This window comes from Asparagus officinalis, chromosome 6, assembly GCF_001876935.1.
Source record: "Asparagus officinalis chromosome 6, Aspof.V1, whole genome shotgun sequence".
Lineage (NCBI taxonomy): Eukaryota > Viridiplantae > Streptophyta > Magnoliopsida > Asparagales > Asparagaceae > Asparagus > Asparagus officinalis.
In genome coordinates this window covers 54,781,028-54,800,447 of record NC_033799.1, presented here as the reverse complement: position 1 = coordinate 54,800,447, position 19,420 = coordinate 54,781,028, and the positions used below count along the sequence as shown (strand labels likewise).

The 19,420-nt window shown below is 38.6% G+C and overlaps 1 pseudogene; it reads left to right on the top strand.

The window, feature by feature from the left end:
- LOC109844199 lies at positions 7,429-12,641 on the top strand (annotated as a pseudogene).

Below are 19,420 nucleotides of genomic sequence, written 5' to 3'. Positions count from 1 at the left end.
GAGAGGAGCTTACCCAAATTAAAGCTTAATAACCCAACTCAAAGAAGCTTGAGAACCCAACAAATCAAACAAATCCAAGCTCTAGATTTTGAGAAGGAGGGCTTGGCCAAATTTATGATAAATTTTTGAGGGCTTGAGGGGTTTTAAAGTGAAGGGTTTAAGGGGTTTTAGAATCTTTAAAGAGGGAAAACTATTGGTTATGAAGAGTTTTAAAAAGAAAGAAGTTCAGGAAGAAGATGAGAATAAGAGGAAGTTCAAATTTTGGTTTTGGATAAAAGGGGGGAACACAAAAGAGTTATTGTAAAAACCCTCTCTTTTCTCTCTCCTAAGTCGACCCTCTCTCTCCTCTATTTTCTCTCTCCTCTCTCTCATATTCACTTTCTCTCTTCTTTATCATATTTCTCTCTCATGAACCCTCTCTCTCTTGCTTGGCCGAGACTGTCTCGGCCAAGTTGAGACTGTCCCGAGCCTAAGAGACTGTCCCGAGCCCAAAATGGGGTCCCACACATTTAAAATATTGTATTTGGTCTGTATTCGCGCGTTATTAGCTATTGCACTGTATTTGAAGCTCGTATTTCACACTCCAATGAGTATACCAGTCTAAACTGCATCTCCTTGAACCTCTAACGGATACACGAGGTTAAACTGATTCCCAAAACTCCTAGGAGTATATGAGTATAAACTAGTCCTCCTCGTTCCAACGCCTTAAGATCCTAAACTATGTAGACTCTAGTCAATCTACGAGTATAAACTGTGTTTATGCCGGTCAACACGTAGCTGTGGGTCAACACCGGTCAACACGTTGTGATGAAAGTCAATGCATAGCTGTGAGTCGACACCGGTCAACACGTTGTAATGAAAGTCAACACCGGTCAATGTGTTGTAATGAAGGTCAATACCGGTCAATGCATTGCAACAAAATTCAATGTTGGTCAACGTGTTGCAATGAAAGTCACTGTCGGTCAACGTATTACAATGAAGGTCAACACCGATCAGCGCGTAGCCGTGAGTCAACGTCGGTCAATGCGTTTGTGATGAAAGTCAATGCCGGTCAATGTGTAGCCATAGGTCAATGCCGGTCAATGTGTAGCCATAGGTCAATGCCGGACAACGCGTTACAATCAAAGTTAACACTAGTCAACACATACTCAACGCGTTGTCAATTCTCACCAAAACAAGGCTCAGATCAACTTTGATACCAAGGATAATCCCCGGGAGTTCAATCGTAATTCAGATACGAATCCCCGATGAAGATAGTCAGTTCAACGTTGACTCAATGACACAAGCTAAAATCAGAAATCAACATACCAGTTTCAATTCAAGACTTCGACAACGGTCAGACGATAAACGCAGCACTGGAAGAATTTTAGCTATTCGACAAAATACTAAGTAGACTAAAAATTGTAGAAGTCAAGAACTGAAGCTAATTACAGGTCCTTTTACACCAACTAAAGGTTGAACCTATCATATCCAAAGTATTTCAGGCTCTTCTATAAAAGAAACTAGACTAAAACACTTTGGAGGGGATATCTGTAGGCGTTAGAAATTACCTACGGGTTCCCGTACGCAGTTCAAGACAAAGAGAAAATGTTAAATATCATTATCTAAGTTGAAGAGGATTATTTGGCATCAATAAGTGAATGAAGCGAGTTAACGAAGCATACGAATCAACAGGACGGCAGAATAGCAAAGAAACGATCCAATCAGGGAATTACGTTTAACTCGGGAAAGACGAGGCGCCATTTGTGTCTCGTCCGCTTCACATATGATTCACCCATAGAAGATTGTGGATCTTTTCACTGGATTTCTGATGCACTTCAAATCACATCATTCTGAAACCGGATCGGAAAATTACGACAAAAATAGTCAAAAAGGGGAAAACGGCGTCTTGGCCAAGGCCGAGATAGTCTCGACATGGCTGAGTTAGTCTCGACCAAGGCCAAAACAAATTTTTGTCTTAGCCAGGGCTGAGATAGTCTTAGCCTGGACGATACAGTCTTAGTATGGCCAGGACAGTCTCGGCATGGCCAGGACTGTCCCGGCCCTGATAAGGCTATATCAGGCCTATTTTTGCTGTCTTTTCATCGTTTCTTCAATGTTAACTACCTCGATTCTGATCCAAAGCCTCTCCAACTGATTTAGAGTTATCTTTGAATGTAGTTTTAAGTGATTACAACTGAGGATAAGATAAAATCGTTCGTTCTTATTTGAAAACCGAGCTTCTGAAGCCTATAAATATAGCCCTAGGGCCTTTATTCACAGAAATCCTAGAATTCTCAAGGCTCGGCGAAGCCCTGTCAAATTGAAGAATGAAGAGCATGAATTTTATAGAGGAGGAAGTGATCTTGGTGAGTTCTTCAGCATAAGGAGGGGAAGAGTTCGAGAGATCTGTATCCGTTCATTCATTTCCATGAGATCGTACCTAACTACGATCCTCGAGAAGAGTGATTATCTCACTTTGCCGAGATAGTTACTTTAGTTTCTTGTCTCCTTTGCAAGGCAACAGAATCTTTATATTGGATCTGATCAGTCGGTGGTCCACAGATAAACCTCGGCACAGGCCAAGATCCCATCAAACAGAAGGTGATAAACGTTCGTTGTGTGTGTTTTCAGAAAGTTATAATTTTTTATTTTTATTTGCTGAGATCATTGTAATGACTGAAGTTATGATGAGTCCATTAATGAAAGAACCAACTTTCTACCAAAACAGTAAGGAACTTGATAGGGTATGGTCGGGTAATTCTAACCTTCTCCAGCTCGGTCCTTTGCAAAGCATTGAGTTGATTTTGGATGTCTTCAAGAGCCTTTGTTTTTTGTCTTGGCTTAGAAGGAGTCGATGATTCTAATATGAATGAGTAAAGTAGGCATCTTCTTGATGCATTTGCTCTCTCTCTCTCTCTCTCTCTCTCTCTCTCTCTCTTCTCTCTCTCTCTCTCTCTCTCTCTCTCTCTCTCTCTCTCTCTCTCTCTCTCTCTCTCTCTCTAAAAAAGTCAATAATTGGTCTTTTGGGTTCTGAAAAACTCGGACGAAGCTGAGAAGGTGTCATGAGCTAACCAAACATCTTTTCCAATTGTTTTAATCGATCTTCTAAAGCTTTTATTTGGGCTTTCATTTATCGAAGAAGATCTTCTCATTCCATCATATTTGCAATCCATCTGTTGCTCTTTGCTCGAGCTTGGAGTCATATTTAACGCTATGGTAGAATTAGCATTACTGGTAGTAGACTGATTGCATTGAGGCGAAGCTCGTGGCGTATGCACTAGGAGGAGGGAGTAGTCAGAGGGGATTGAGGCCCCTTGTCTCGACGTCATATGTCGATATACACCATTAGTTTCTAGTAATATGTTTTTGATGCTAGGAGAGTATCTAGGATCAGAACAATTATCACTATCTTATTCTTCATCCTTAGAGACGACACTAGTCATATTGACTATGAGCTCTAGGAGACTATTTTTTCCCTTTCGGGTATATCATCATATTTTTGTCCCTAGCCTCTAAAGACTTTGGGTTTTTACTAAGATGTTTAAAAACTAATTCTTTTTCAGGAATATATTTGCATTGGCAATTCTTTAGAACCGCCATGATAACTTCTCTCAGAGTCATGCAATGTTGACATTGTCGTGACATTTTCAGAGATAGGAACTCTCTCAAATCAATAAAAATTTCCAAGTTGAATTGAGTCAACTTCACCACTTTGGGCCTTGGCATACAAACATCGCATGTGATGACATTGGCCTGACCTTCGCTTAGCAGGTTCAGACAAATCACATTGGTAGTGTTATTCACTTATGGGGATTTGGATAAGTGGTTACCCCATTCTTTGCTCCTATCAAGGAAGCATAGTGAGCATCACAAGATGCTCAGAAATGAGCCTCCACAGAGTTGTGGACTGATGTCCAAAGTTAGAAGATGTGAGAACATCTTAACCTTCGCTTGTAATAAGCAATGATTTTTCTTCACTTTGGGAAAAGTTCATTTGGCTTCCACTGAAACACAAACTGTCATTGGCGAAGTTCGCCTTGACACATGTAAGGGTCGAATTTGACCCTATTTTCACACTATGGCGAACCTTGTGGTAGCTCCTAATAGTATCCGTTGATGATTGGCTAGAGAAAATGAATTTAATAATCTTCGCTTGGTCAAATTCAATGACCAATGATTTAGCAAAAGACCCAAGGGTATTGGTTTCGAACTGTGATGCAATTTTCTTATCGGAGGAGAAAGAAGCTATCAACAGAGCCACTATCCTGTTTCGAGTCTTTTGAGTTATAATTGACTCAAATTACAATTCATAATTATAATTGAAATGAGAAAAATTTATTTAAGCTGGGTTCTTTTCTGTGTGCCGATGGAGCTTCAATCTTGTACTCCGTTAACGGCTCAACTACGATAATAGCTCTTTTGTTATTGGTCTTTGATTTTGTTGCTTGGAAGATAACTCAGACTTTTCTTGGAACTAAATATCAGAGAGAGAAAGAGAGACAAAATGCTAATTCTACATGTGTGTGTGTATGGGGTGTTCAATCCCTTTTAATGAACAATCTCTTTCTCCTCTTATACGCTAAGAGGGAGAGAGAGAGAGAGAGAGAGAGAGAGTTAATGACCTCTTCATCAGTGGAATAAATAGCCATTAATTATAGAAGATCATGGGAGAGTGGTTATTCCATTGAAAATAGCCCTTAAATGTTAAATTGGTGAAGTTGGTTGATTAATTAGTTGGTGAAGTTTGCTCAAAGTGTTAGGTCGAGATTCACTTGGACATGGGTGGGCCATCACTTCCGAATCATAGGTGACGTGGCTCATGTGGGTAGCTATAGGCGAAGCTAGCTGACACCAAATGGTGAACTTCATATAACTCAACTTGTAGGTAATTTTTGACTTATTTGGATTGAGTCGAAGTGAGTCATATGGCAACATTCGCGTGCTTATTTGAGTGAGCTTCGATATAGCCTATTGTAGGCCTAACTTTGGGCCCATTTAAAGTATTAAGCCCGTGGGCATTCACTTCTTGCATCCAAGCTGAACATTAGCCTGGATAGAATATAATTTAATCGTCTACATAGATTTCTCAAGTTACATCATATAAATAGTGTCTCTAAATCTTCAAAGTAAAGATCGTGGCGGCAAGCTCCAAATCACGAGGTGGATGGTTCTTCTCATATGGTCTTAATTGTCTAGAGGTACATGCTACCACCTTATCATTCAACATCGAAAACACAACCTAGACCTTGGGAAGATGCACCACTATATATCATAAACTTATCTGAATTCATAGGGATAGTGAGAATGGGAGCGGTTACCAACCGTTTCTTCAACTCTTATAAAAGCTCATTGTATTTCTCACTCCAAATGAACTTGGCATTCTTACGAGTCAAATAATTCAAAGGGGCTGTTAACTGAGAAAAAACCTTAACAAATCTTCGATAATATCTGACTAATCCTAGAAACTCCCAATCTTCGTCACTGAGGTGGGATGTGGCCAGTTCACAATAGCTTCAACCTTCACTAGGTGTACTGATATCCCATCTTTGGTGATCACATGCCCTAAAAACATCACCTTCTATAACCAAAATTCATATTTCTTAAACTTTGCATACAAGTGCTTCTCTCTCAAGGTCTGCAACATAATTTTATACATCCAAGGTGCCCCCCAGTAGATGTTGGCGGTGCTCTTTTCTCAAACCAGAACAACTCTGAACGTTAGGGAAGATAGGGGAAAAAACAACCTGAGCAAACCGAACAAAGGGACTTTACTTATCCAAATTGACTGTTAGCGGATTAAGCTAAGCCTATCATGAACAGCATCATTGCTTGATCAACAAGGAGGAGCATCTCTGGTTATGGGTAAAGGATCAATCGCTTTGACTTTGTCTTCCAAAATACATCATTGGTTGGGTTTGAGAGCCGTGTGATGGGTGACTAACCAACATGGTTAGGAAAGCACTTGTATGTAGTCCTCACCGCAAGAAAGGAGCCACTTTTCCCACAACTATGTCACCATTGACTCTATTTATTCTTATAGTAAATCAGTATATCAAGATATCAATTTCAGATCTTATATTTAGTTCAATACGTCCACCTGTGATACTTACCTTTGGCTTTGGTCTTGGTAGGTGTATTATTCTGCATTTTATCAAAAGGACATCCAATCATTTCTTTCTTCCTTATCGAACACTTCTACGAAAATGATGTGACAAATCAAGACTCAGAATGGAGAAGGGCTAGTGGTGTGCATTTAGGAAAGTCGGGCCAATTACATGTCTTCATTCAAGCGATGGTACAGAGAGAGAATGAAAAGAAGTGAGAAACTAGGGGTAGGGAAAAGAGTCGAGTTTATAAGGTTCGACCACTAGGAGAAGCAAAATGAAAATAGGATTTGGCTAAAAATGATGAAACGCTATAGATAACATGACCAATCACCATCAAGAAAGAAGAATTTCTCTAAATCACTTTAGGTCAGCAGGGCCTTTAAGCATCTGAAATACCCCATGATTATAAATGACATAGTGCTGTTAATAGAAAATGACGACTCCTTTAGAAAAATAAAGTTATTCAAGTTCTTTCTATGAAAGAAGTTCCCGCTCTAATTCCTTGATGAGTCATATACTAAAAAGGACCCTACCCACTGTGCGCCCCACATTGAATTATTTGGTCATGCAATACTTTTTGAATAAAAAGATCAAAATCCATTTTGACCCTTCATAGTTCTCAATCATTTCGTAGCATCGGGCATGGCTGAACCATCTACATTGGGAGGAGTGAAGTAAAGAGGCTTAGATAAGAGAGTATGCTCTTGCATTAGTTTTTTTATAGAAAGCTTGACCTGCCAGAAAAAGTGTTTGACCCAAGCCGAAAAGAGGTTGATCCACTTATTCTCTTAGTGAATGATCTTTGATTTACAGGAACAAGAAACCTCTTTCCTTTCTTCGGTGCTACCTTTTTCTTTCCAAGGGATGGGGTTAGTATAGTAACCATTTTTTTTAGTATGCCGGGAACAATATTTAGGTCAATTAGGGATCAAATGTTTGAACCCCATGCTTAAGGATAAGGTAATAGAATTGATAAAGAAATTAGATGGGATAGGAGAATTTATGAAGGGAATAGACATGATGATAGAGATCATAGTGAGAAACAGAAGAATTCCATGTAGGTACACCTCTTATTTGAATGAAGTAGAAATTTTTGATCTTTTTATCTAATAGAACAAACACTGATACCTTAATTGAGTCGGTAAATATAAAATCTATTTATTAAAGTGCTTTCCTGATTGCTCAGACAATTATTTTCAACCGAGGAACAATCAGATCTCATTTTGTTCCATTTTTACTAAATTAGTGAAGGATGTTCCTTTAATAATGCCAAAAGGGATGGAGGAGATATGTATTCACTACTCATGTATGGAAATAGCTAGAACTGAATGCAAAAACTATGAAAAAACATCTTGTAATGTATCTAACCACAAAATCAATTGTGCTCTTGTGGAAGTTTCCAATCGTTATAGAATTTTAGGTGTCAAAGTGCAGATCTCATATAGTCAAAATAAGAATGGATGTGCTATGTCCAAAATGTACAAAATATAGTAAATATAATAAAGACAGTAGTAAGGTTGCAAATCGGTTGGTATGCAACTTGATTTCAGAAAATAGCACACCAAAAGTTGTAGAGTTGGAAGCCTTTCATATCGGGCCATTGAAGTAGTGCGTCATGCTATAATCAAACAATTTCATCATGCTATCAGCAAACAATTCTGAATAAATGATAAGATATGGGTAAAAGTTCTAGCAGATTTTATTATTACGGGGAAACCTGCAGAAAATTAGAATGGGAAGAGGAAAAGGAAATCCTATAGGTTGGATTGCTTGTGTGTCCACGAGACAAATCCCATTTGAGGTGGATTCTGTAAGTTTTTCAAATCCTCAACATACCGCTACATTAGCAACGCATAAACCATGTGGAAATCTATGATTTACTACATGATTAGTTGAAATCCGTTATTTACTACCTGATTACTAGGAATTAGTTGTCAAGATTCTGTTTAGTTTGTTTCCTAGAATAAAGAGATTCAGGTATTGATTACCAGGATCTTCTATCTGTTATTCCAATCTTTTAGTTTCCAAATTTTAAGGAAAAGCTTAACTTCTTCCTCTCTTTAAATATCTATGTAATCCTTTTCTACAACACTCTTACTCGACACTGGCAACAATTAGATGTCTTTGAAGATCACAAATGGGGCTGTGCTGATGATGCTAAGAAGTTCAGAGAGATCGTCGAAAAGAAAAGAATTTTTAAGTTCTTAATGGGACTTAACAAGAACTTGGATGAGGTTCGTGGAATAATACTAGGCACGAAACCTCTACCTAACATTCGAGAAGTCTTCTCCGAGGTGCGTAGAGAAGAAAGCAGGAAGAAAGTGATGATGGGAGAATCTCACACTGCTCCCATCACAGATAACTCTTCTGCACTTGTTGCACGAGGAGTCCATAACAACAACAATGACATTCGACCGAAGAAGAGAAGACCATGGTGTGATCACTGTCGAAAACCAGGTCATACTCGTGAGACATGCTGGAAAATACATGGGAAACCGGTGGATTGGAAGCCTTCAAGACCTGCTCCTGACAAAAAAATCCGTGGAAACCATGTTTTCATTGAAGAAGGACATTTTGTTTCCACGGAATCCAGCCTCTTCAGCAAGGAACAACTTGAAGCACTTCAAAAGATGTTCTCACAACAAACATCTACCCAAAGTATTATAGGAACTGGGTCTTTAGCACACAAAGGTAATTACTTGAGTGCTCTTATAGTTAATTCAAAAAACAAAAGTCCATGGATTGTAGATTCCGGTGCATCAGATCACATGACGGGAGACATCTCATTTTTTCATCATTACAATCCATGCCGAGAGGATCTTATGGTAAAAAATAGCTGATGGGTCTCTTTCTAAAGTGGCTGGAACAGGTTCTATCATTCTCTCACAGGACCTATCATTAACATCAGTACTTCATGTTCCCAATCTTGACTGCAATCTTTTGTCAGTGAGTAAACTCACCCATGACCTTAACTGCATTACTAAATTCTTCTCAAATATGTGTGAATTTCAGGGTTTGGATTCGGGGAGGACCATTGGTAGTGCTAGGATGTTCTCAGGACTATATCTTCTCAAAAGTGATGAACCTCCTATAAGACAAACTCACAATGCAAAATGTGTTGAGTCTAAAGGTCAAAGTTAGTCAAATAAAAGCTTAATTTCTGTTGAGAATTTCAATAAAAATAGTGCAATCATGTTATGGCACTATCGTCTAGGTCATCCTAATTTTTTGTATCTCCAAAAATTATTTCCATCTTTATTTATAAATAAAGATTCAAAATTGTTCCAATGTGAAGTATGTCAGTTCGCAAAGCATGCTCGTAATTCTTATCACATTCAACCATACAAAGCATCTCATCCTTTTTCCTTGATTCATAGTGATGTATGGGGACCTTCTAGGATTAAAAATGTTACTAGCACAGGGTGGTTTGTGTCCTTCGTTGATGATCACTCTAGAATCACTTGGTTTTTCCTCATGAAAGAAAAATCTGAAGTTGGTCAAATTTTTAGAAAATTCAACACTATGGTTCAGACACAATTCCAAACAAAAATACAAGTGTTAAAAACCGATAATGCAAAAGAATATTTTGAAACAATTCTGGGCGAGTATCTTGGGAGCCAGGGCATTGTACATCAAAGTTCTTGTGTTAATACACCACAACAAAATGGGGTGGAGTATCTTGGGAGCCAGGGCATTGTACATCAAAGTTCTTGTGTTAATACACCACAACAAAATGGGGTGGCAGAAAGAAAAAACAGACACATCCTTGAAGTTGCTCGTTCTCTTATGTTCACCACTTATGTTCCAAATTTTTTCTGGGGTGAGGTAATCCTAACAGCTGCTTACTTGATAAACAGAATGCCTTCTCAAGTCTTAAAGTTTCAAACACCTTATCATGTCCTCCTTCAATCCTTCCCGAGTACTCATATTTTGTCTACTCTTCCCTTCCTCCTTCAATCCTTCCCGAGTACTCATATTTTGTCTACTCTTCCCTTGAAGGTATTTGGTTGTTCTGTGTTTGTCCATATACATGCCCAATACCGTAGCAAACTTGATCCAAAGGCTCTCAAATGCATATTTGTAGGGTACTCTTCACATCATAAAGGGTATAAATGTTACTCTCCAGTCACTCGAAAATTCTACAACTCTATGGATGTTACATTCTTTGAACATCAACCCTTCTATTCCAAAACTAATATTCAGGAGGAGAACTTTACTCATAAATATCAGGAATATCAGCTTTGGGACGTTGTTGCCTTGGAGTTGTCTTATGGTCATGATACTCTTCCAACTGAGTCACCTCAACCATTCCAAACAAGTATGGATCAAAATCCTAGTCCAAGCCTTGATATCCCACCCGAGCCTAACACTCCAAAAGAGCAAAATCCTCAGTGTTTAATTCCCACACAACCTGCAGACATTAGTGAGTTACGTGTCTATACAAGGAGGAACAAAACTCGAGATGATAAAATACTGCAGACAACCGATCACGATCATGAGTCCATCCTAATTCCAAAACCTCAAAATTCACCAGGTAATACGAGTGACTCTACTCCTTGCAATCTACCTAATGAAGATCTCGATAGACCTATCGCCCTAAGAAAAGGCACTCGCGTGTGTACTAATCATCCCATTTGTAATTTTATCTCATATGAGAGATTGTTACCCAGTCACCATGCTTTTGTTAGCAACCTTGACAGTACTCAGATTCTCAGTTCGATTAGCGATGCTATTTGCATTCCAGAATGGAAAGATGCTATTTGGGAAGAAATCCGAGCTCTTGAAAAGAATGGGACATGGGTGATATTTGAGTTGCCACAGGGAAAACGCCCTGTAGGTTGCAAATGGATCTTCACTATCAAACACAACTCAGATGGGAGTGTAAATCGATTTAAAGCTTGTCTAGTGGCTAAAGGGTTCACACAATCCTATGGGATCGATTACCAGGAGACTTTTGTGCCTGTAGCTAAACTCAATATTGTTCGGGTTTTGCTCTCATTAGCTTCCAATCTTGATTGGCCCCTCTATCAGCTAGATGTAAAGAATGCGTTCCTTAATGGTGATCTTGAAGAAGAAGTATACATGGAGATTCCTCCTGGCTTTGACACTCCAGCTAACACCAACAAAGTCTGCAAGCTCAAAAAGTCTTTGTATGGACTTAAACAATCACCAAGAGCATGGTTTGACAGATTTACCAAAGCAGTAAAGAAGGTTGGATATAATCAGTGCCAGACAGACCACACCATGTTTGTCAAACAATCATCTTCAGGTAAAAAGGCAATACTTATCGTGTATGTTGATGACATTATTCTAACTAGGGATCATGATGAAGAAATCCTAAAACTCAAAAGCTTTCTAGGTAAAGAGTTTGAGATCAAAGATTTAGGCAACCTCAAATACTTCCTCGGCATGGAAGTAGCTCGATCTAAGAAAGGTATTTCTGTTTCCCAACGAAAGTATGTGCTTGATCTCTTGAAAGAAACAGGAATGCTTGGATGCAGACCAGCTGACACTCCCATGGACTCCACTACAAAATTGGGTAGCAAAGGTAGTTGTGCTCCTGTTAACAAAGGCAGATACCAAAGATTAGTCGGGAAGCTCATCTATCTCTCACATACCAGACCAGATATCAGTTTTGCTGTAAGTATTGTGAGCCAATTCATGAATTGTCCAACAGAGGAGCACATGGAAGCAGTGTATAGGATTCTGAGATATTTGAAGATGACACCGGGTCAAGGTTTATTCTTTCAAAAGACAACAAACAAGGAAGTTGGAATATTTACTGACGCAGATTGGGCAGGATCTGTGATTGATAGACGATCTACCTCAGGATACTGCACCTATGTCTGGGGGAATTTGGTCACTTGGCGAAGCAAAAAACAATCAGTTGTATCACGAAGCAGTGCAAAAGCAAAATTTCGAGCCCTTGCACACGACATTTGTGAGGGAATTTGGTTGAAAAGAGTGCTTTATGAACTTGGAATTCATGTCTCAGGATCTATGAAAGTGTTTTGTGATAATCAGTCAGCAATCAGAATAGCTAAGAATCTCGGTCATCATGATAGAACGAAGCACGTGGAGATCGATCGACACTTTGTCAAAGAGAAGATAGAAAACAATACAATATCACTTGTCTATGTCCCAACCAATCAATAGACAACAGACATTCTAACTAAAGCCTTGCCAAGAAAGATGTTCTAGAATCTTATTTCCAAGCTAGGTTTACTCAATATCTACAACCCAGCTTGAGGGGGAGTGTGGAAATCTGTCATTTACTACATGATTAGTTGAAATCCGTGATTTACTACCTGATTACTAGGAATTAGTTGTTAAGATTCTGTTTAGTTTGTTTCCTAGAATAAAGAGATTCAGGTATTGATTACCAGGATCTTCTATCTGTTATTCTTTTAGTTTCCAGATTTTGAGGAAAAGCTTAACTTCTTCCTCTCTTTAAATAGCTACGTAATCCTTTTCAGAGAAGTATGAGAAAATTACAATTTCATTCTCAATTTTCCACAATGTTCATCAACTAAGTTTGTTTAGTGGTCGTAACATAATTGGTTAGTGGGGATGGGGCCGCGAGTCAAAAGAATTTGGTGAAGTGTTAGTTCTTGAATGACGGAAGTGGAAAGACTAATAGGGAGGGGGCTTAACGTCACCTTTCTTTTTGTAATCGCCAAAATTATATGACAAACCTTCTTGTTCCAGGCATATGACCCTAAGATGTGATGGTGTAACTTTTTTGGCCTCGTTAAAATTTTAAGAATAAGAAAGAAAAGAGCTATGATTCAGGGCTTAATAATGGCTTAGGTTAGGGTTTTTGTTCCAGTTGATTTGGCTCTAGCCCACATATCAGAAGTAGAGGATTGGTCAGAGGTTTTTGAAAGATTGACCACCTCAGTAGTACTTTTCTTTTAAACATTTTCCATAGAAAAATTTATCTCTTTTTTGTTTATTCTGATCGTCAGATTACGTTAGAGGAGGGGAGATTAGAGTTTTATGGTTCTAATGTGTTCTATACACCTAGTCCTTCTTTGTGTGGTTGTTTGGTGAATGCAAACGTGGATGCATTACTAGGTTATAAGAATGAGCTCTTGGTCGATTTTTTTTTTTTTTTTGCTAATATTTCATAATCTTGTAAGTCGATTGCACATCAGTACCATTTGTTTTTAGACACATGGACTGCTTTTAGATGGCTTTCATCTCATCATTGGCTTTTGATAGGATACGCCTTCTTTGCTTGAGAGTGTTCCTCATCTCGGGCTCTTTCCCCTATTTCTATGTCTTGTTCTTGTTGTTTTTGTCGTTCTCAAGACTGGATTCCTAGCCTGTTGGATGCAATGTGCCATTCTGGCTGTTGTTGCTCTCTTACTATGGAGGTTCCCTATTCGTTTCATATTTGCATGATTTTTGCTTTTGTTTGTCTGTTTTAGCATAGGGTTTTTCCTGTTATGACATTTTTTCCCCTAGATGTATCTGCCTCATTTCTTCCTTTTTCCATCTCATGGGGTATGGGACACTTGGAAAATTCCTTCTTCATTTCCTTACGGCCTGATTCAAATGTTATTGTCCACACCATCACCGATTGGGCTTCCTCTGCTTCCATTACTCCCTAGTATTATCTGTGTTCCCTCACTTCCTATCAAGGCTTCTTCTTTAGAAATGACCATGGATCCTGTGATTACAAAAGCTATGTTCACTCATTGTGGTGCTGTTCTTTTAGCTTATTTTATACTAGCATTTGCAATGAGTGAATCAATTACTACACCTCTGAGCTATAAGGTGAATGAATAGATGTTACTTATGATGTTTTTCATTAGTTCATTTCTGTGAGAGCTCCTTTCCCTCTGAATTTGTCTTTTTGATTCATTAAAAACATTGTTGTTTGTGTTCTTCTTGTTTATGACTGCCCAATGCCACCCATCTTGATTTAAAGAAGGTTACCAGGTCATTCATTTATTCAGAGTTGCTAGTTCGATACCAGCTGGTGCATCATTTTTTATTGATGAGCTCCAATAGACTTCTTTTCTTTCTCCATTGCTAGCTCCAGGAAGAATTCCATGTGCATTGTACAAATGATTAAGGCTCCTTTGAGCCTACATCATTACCACAACTGATATATAAGGCAAGGTTTTTAAGCAAGTTACCAGCATCTATCAGTTAGAACTAGGCTTGGCTTGGTTAGTTATGCCCGCCCAAACTACGATCATGCTTGCTTGCTTTTCCTATCCATCCTTCATAGGGCACATGACATGTCTATTTCTTCCCCAAGAATTTTACTACCCCTGCACCATTCGTTTTATGACTTTAGTTGGTCACCAACTTGGCTCTTACGACTTGCAGAGAGCTGGTCATCCTTCTTTCTAGTCTAGGGGGCTAGAAATTTTGTTCCTTGGAGAGCCTCTGACAAGTTGAGCTTTTCCTAGAGGAGTCTTTCTTTCTAGCGCTTGAAAAAAGCAACTCATAAATAGGACTTAACAACGCCTTCCTTTTAGTTAGGTAGCAAGTCTTCAGCAACTATTTCGGGTCTTTTGAATCATAATTAACATAGATTACAACTCAAAAGAGAAATAAGAAAAATTGTATTGACTGGGTACTTTTCTGCATGCTGATAGAGTGTCGATCTTGTATTTTGTTGAAGATCTGACTAAGACAATGGGTCTCTTGCTATTTGTCTCTAATTTGGTTGCTTGGAAGATAGCTCAATCTTCTCTTAGAATCGAAATAGAAGAAAACTACACATGTATGGGGTGTTCAATTTCTCTCCTCTGCGTATCTGAGTATCAGTCTCAGTGTGCATATGTGAGTGTCCTGAATTATGGATTAAGTGGCCATAAAGATAGGAGACAGTGCAGGATTGGTTATGCCCTTAAAAATAGCTCTGAAACGGTTGTTTGGCGAAGTTCGTTAATTAATTTGTTAGCAAACTTTGCCGAAGACATTTGGACAAAGCTCACACAGATGAGGTGAGCTATTTTCTGAATCGTGGATGACATGGCCCACATAGGTCACTATAGGCAAAGTTCATTAAGTAGTTGGTTGGCAAACTCTACTGACGAGTTTAAATTTAGCACAAAATTTGACTCGTGACTAGGATGACTCAATGACGCCCTTCAACTCAGCCTGTACTCTGAATTGGAAGTAGATGAATCTAGACTCCATCATGCCGGGTTAAGATGAGTTGTGTAGCAGAGTTCACATGTTCTTTTAGGCGAGCTTCGCTACAGCCTACTGTGAGGTTAACTTTGGGCCAATTTGAAGTGTTTAGCCCATGGGCGTTCACTTCTCTGTTCCAAGCCGAATCATTGGCCTAGATGGAATATATTTGCACTGTCTACATATCCCTCTTCCAAAGTTCTCAAGATCCTGCATTTGACAAATATCAAGGATTGAAATACTTTGGGTAATAGTTAGAGGTGTACTGTTGAACATAGCTTGAGTCGTCTCATTCAGGTCAAAAATTATCTTCTATCTACTTGGTTGCCAGAGGTGTACTATTGAACGTAGTTTTCTTTATTGTAAACTTTTTTTGAAGGCTCAATAATGCTTATACTCATCTAATTCTATATTTGGAATGAAGTTTGCTCACCCTACAATTGACGCAAAGTTGAGAAATCAGTGAAGTTCAGCAGATTCGCCTTACTTTGAACTATGTGGGCAAAGTTCCTTGATTAGTGACATTCAGTAGCTGGTGATAGTCGTCAAGATTATGCCTTTGGATCCGCGATATTGATGTTCCATCGGCACACGAAAAAGAATCTAGCATCTAAAATATTTTCTTATTTCATTGTAATCTCAAATTAATAACCTTGAGTCAGTTATAATTCAAAGACCCAAAATACTAATCTTCCTCAATCTTCTTTCTAATTTCTTTGAAACTCCCCTTCAAGCTAGAGTCTAGATGTCGTTGAAGCTGAGTTTGCCCATAAACATGTAGAAAGTTTTGGAGGTAACACCTTTGTTAGAATATCTGCAAGTTCCTTACTACTCAGTACATGAGAGAAAGAGATCACCTTCTTCAATCATTCATCACAAACAATATGATAATTAATTTCAATGTATTTGGGTATGCTCATGAAATACTAGATTCTCTATTTGTGATATCCTTGTAAGTTAAGAGAATCACCAAACTTGAAGAGAAGATCTTGACGTGGGGCTTTCTTAAGATATCATAGAATGCGGATGACCACTTCCCAACGGGTGATAGTAGAAGCATGCATGAATTGGCTAAGCTTGCTAACCACATAGGTAATATCCGGTCTGGTCACTAAAAGATATATGAGCTTCCCAATAAGTCTACAATATTGGCCATGAATTAAAAATGGAGGATCAGTCGTAAAAGTAAGTAAGTTAATGTTGTGATCCATTGGAGTGTCACTGGGTTGACACCCTAACATTCCTCTCTTAGTAACCATATTAAGAACATATTTTCTTTGTGAAAGGAAGATATCATCCTTGGCGCGGGCGACCTCAATGCTAAGAAAGCAACAAAGTGGATCAAGATCTTTTGTGCGGAAGGCCTCTGATAGCTATCGCTTAACCTTTGCATTACCCTCTGAGTCATTGCTGGTGATGATGATGTTATCTACATAGACTAATAAGATCATAATGTTCCTATTTTTTTGTAAAAATAGAATGATCTGCCTCGCTTCTAGAATAGCCATATGAATAGACTACCTTTCCAAACTTTTCAAACCAAACTCGAAGAGACTCCCGAAGCCCATAGAAAGACTTTTTGAGTGAGCATACCAAATTCTCCCCTTATTGCTTAAAATCAAGTGGATGCTGCATATGTACCACCTCACACAAGTCCCCAATAAGAAATACATTCTTAACATCTAGTTGATGCAACGACCATGATCAACTAGATGCAATAGAAATAAGTATTCTAATAGAGGTGAGCTTGGCCATAGGAGGAAATGTCTTAGTATAATCAAATCCATACTCCTGAGTATAGCTTTTGGCTACTAGGCATGCTTTGAGACGCTCGACCATACTATCTACATTGTGTTTTACTATGAATATCTAACGACAACCCACTATATTACCACTAGGTGGGAGAGTAACCAACTGCCAAGTATGATTGTGCCAAAGAGCTTGCGCCTCATCTTCTATTGCAGCTTTCCAACCAGGATGTTTGAGGGCTTCATAAACTTTTTGAGGTATAGAAATTGAAGCCAAAGAGGAGGTGAAAGCATGAAAGGATTAGTTCAATTTATGAAAGGAAACAAAATTTGCAATAAAATGATGACTACAACTGCATCTTGCTTTATGAAGAGAAATAAGAATACCAGTTGTGTCAGGGATATTAGAAATCATGGACGATTATTGCACAAAATGAATAGCTGGAACATTATCTTTGATTATCAAATCGGTGATTCCCTTTTATTTTCATACATAAACCTGCAATGGTTTCTCCTGCAGAAAATTTAAACTCTCTATAATAACTCTTGGTAGATTAGAAGGAGTCTCATTATGAGGAACTATTGACACAAAGAAATATTTATTTTAAAAAAAATGAGACATTTGCTAAGCTAAACATTCCTAGATACAGGAGAATAGCAAAAATACCCTTTCGAGAATAAAAAATAGTCGAGAAAGACACATCTAATAGCTCTTGGATCTAATTTATAGGTGTTGGGGCTAAGATTTTAAACAAAGCATGTACAATCAAACACACGGGTTAGAATAGAAAATGCCTCTTTGTTTGGAAAGACAAGACTAAAGGGTGAGGTATGATTAAAGACAAGGCTTAGCATACAATTGATCCAAAAGCAAGTTGTGAGTATAACAAAACTCCAATAAAAGTTTGATGAATAATCCCATGTACAACCAAGCCTTCATTTCAAATATTAAAGATCAAGAAGTGTTAAGTAAATATTAATTCTTTCGCTATGCTACACTATTTTGTTGTGGAGTATAAGCACATAAAGTTTGATGAATAATCCCATATTTAGAGAAGAACTATTGAAACTCGCTACTTAAATACTCTTTTGCATTATCAGAACAAAAATTTTAAAGAGTAGTACCAAATTGATTCTTTATTTCATTAAAACAAACTGTGAATACTCGGAACAATTCAAAATGATCTTTTAACAAAAAAAAGCCATGTCATTTGTGAAAATTCATTAATAAATGTACCAAAGTAGTGATATTTATGAAATATAGGAAATTTATTGATACCCAAACATCAAAACTAAATCAAATAAGTTTTTATTACATTTATTGACACATTCTGGTTAGGAAACCCTATGATGTTTGTGTAACTAATAAGACTCATAAGAAAAATTAAAATTAGACTCACAACTTGGTACCAAGTGCTGAAGAGTAGTCGAGGAAGGATGTCCCGTGTGTCGATGCCACAACATAGGATTTGTAGAAGAACTAAAGGCACACACCATATCTGGACAATCAAGACATATAGACCATTGTTGAGGATCTAGTCGCTGTTGTTTGGCTCAGAGGTCTGCACAATCAGTCCTGTTCTTCTCTCACAGTGCACCACCAAGAACACAAAGGGAGAGTTCACTGATCTCCTCCAACCGTCACTCACAAAGAGGATCGCACAAAGGGGTTGAGATCACAAAGCCCACAGGAGCACAAAACTCACAGAAAGAGAGAGATCACACAAATCAGAGGAGAGCTCAAGCTCAAATCTTCACCTCTCTATCTCTTCTTCCTCTTCCTCCCTCTCCCGAGCTACTACCAACCCATTACCCATATATAGGGAAGGGGGCAGCCGACACGGGAGAGGAGCTAGGGAAGAAAACGAAGGAGGGAGCCGACCTACGGATGGGAGCAAGCGGCGGCCATCAGATCACGAAGACTTAGGAGGGGGTGAGAACCATCGGGTAGGTGAAGAAAAGAGAGGGGCTAGGGCACAAGTGGGGGAGCTGGGTATTTAGAGTAACGGGCCAACTTATTGGGCCAACAAAACAACCAACACAAGCATACCAAGTCCACAAAGGACCGAACTCTACCAAACGGTCATCGAGTTCAAAGGGGAAAAAATCACAAAGCTACTAACAAGCACAAAGCAAGTTAATAGGCCACAAAGGCAACACACAAAGCAAAAGGAGAAAATTACTCAAGCACAAAGCAAAAAGCACAAAGCAAAAAGCACAAAGCAGATTAATAGGCCATAAAGGCAACACACAAAGCAAAGGGAGAAAAATACCCAAGCACAAAGCAAAAAAGCACAATGCAGATTAACAGGCCACAAAGGCAACACACAAAGCAAAGGGAGAAAATTACCCAAGCACAAAGCAGATTAATAGGCCACAAAGGCAACACACAAAGCATGCTGAGTCCACAAAGGACCGAACTCTACC